Here is a 1473-nt window from a genome sequence, read left to right as displayed (position 1 = left end):
AGTGTAGAGCCCAACATGGGGCTCGCTATTGAACCCTGACATCATGACCCTGAAAGGCTCGCCTAACTGTGCCACCGAAGGACCCCCACACAAAGACTTATAGGAGTTTTTTTAATAAAGATTTTATTTGAGAGAGAGAGAGAGCGCGCGCACAAGCAGGGGGAGAGGTAAAGGGAGAGGGAGAATCAGGCTCCCTGCAGAGCAGGAAGCCCAATGTGGGACTCAATCCCAGGATTCTAGGATCATGACCTGAGCCGAAGGCAGTGGCTTAACCAACTGAGCCACCCGGGTGCCCCACTTATAGGAATTTTTTTTTAAAGATTTTATTTATTTATTTGACAGGTAGAGATCACAAGTAGGCAGAGAGAAAGAGGAGTAAGCAGGCTCCCTGCTGAGCAGAGAGCCGGATGTGGGGCTGGATCCCAAGCAGAAGGCAGAGACTTTAAACCACTGAGCCACCCAGGCACCCCAGGAATTTTTAAGGCAGTTTTATTCACTAAATCTCAAAACCAAAGCAGCCCAGGTGTCCAACAGCAACCCAAATGTCTTTGGGGTCCTCAGAGGATACCTCCCCACCAGTCCAGCTGGGCCTCCCCAATCCACCCACCTCAAATCCAAATGGACAAACAGTCTGCGGCATATGCATACAATCAAATACTACTCAGCGCTGAAAGGAGGGAGCTACTGATACAATCACGCAATCACGTGGATGACTCTTGGAAGCATTGTGCTAAGTGAAAAGAAGCTGAGCACAAAAGATCACATCCTGTATGGTCCTATTAATGGGAAATTCCAGGGGAAAGAAAAGTGTAGTGATAGAAATCAGATAAGTGGTTGTCTGAGGCCAGCAAAGAGAGCGTTGACTGCAAAGAGGCAGAAGGGAATTTTCTGGGGGTAATGGAAACATGCTATATCTTTTTTTTTTTTTTTTTTTTTTAGATTTTATTTATTTATTTATTTGAGAGAGCATGAGAGGGGAGCGGGTCAGAGGGAGAAGCAGACTCCCAGCAGAGCAGGGAGCCTGATGCAGGACTCCATCCTGGGACTTCAGGATCATGACCTGAGCTGAAGGCAGTCACTTAACCAAGGGGACCGGGAAACTGTATTTTGAACTCCGACAGTGGTTAGCCTGATGTGTTCGTCCGCCAAAATTTATAGGACGGCATACAGTATGTAAAATTTCTGGTATTTACCGTATGTAAATAATATCTCAATAAAGTAGGGTTATTGTTTTGTTTTTTTTTTTTTAATGAGAGAGCTGCTGTGAGGCATGAAGGAGAACACAGGTGAAGGGATTCTGCTAAATACCTTCCCAAATGAATTTGATTTGAGAAAGGAGAGAGGCTCTCCTGTTTCTGCCGGGTCAGCCTCAACCAGGAGGTTGAGTGGAACATTCCCCCCGCTAGGGGGCAGTGTCGCCCCACCGCGCGTCCACAGTACCAGGCGCCCGCAGGGGCACCGAGACCCCCGGGA

This window comes from Mustela lutreola, chromosome 2 (genome assembly GCF_030435805.1).
Source record: "Mustela lutreola isolate mMusLut2 chromosome 2, mMusLut2.pri, whole genome shotgun sequence".
NCBI classification, from domain to species: domain Eukaryota; kingdom Metazoa; phylum Chordata; class Mammalia; order Carnivora; family Mustelidae; genus Mustela; species Mustela lutreola.
Note: the sequence above shows the minus strand (reverse complement) of the source record.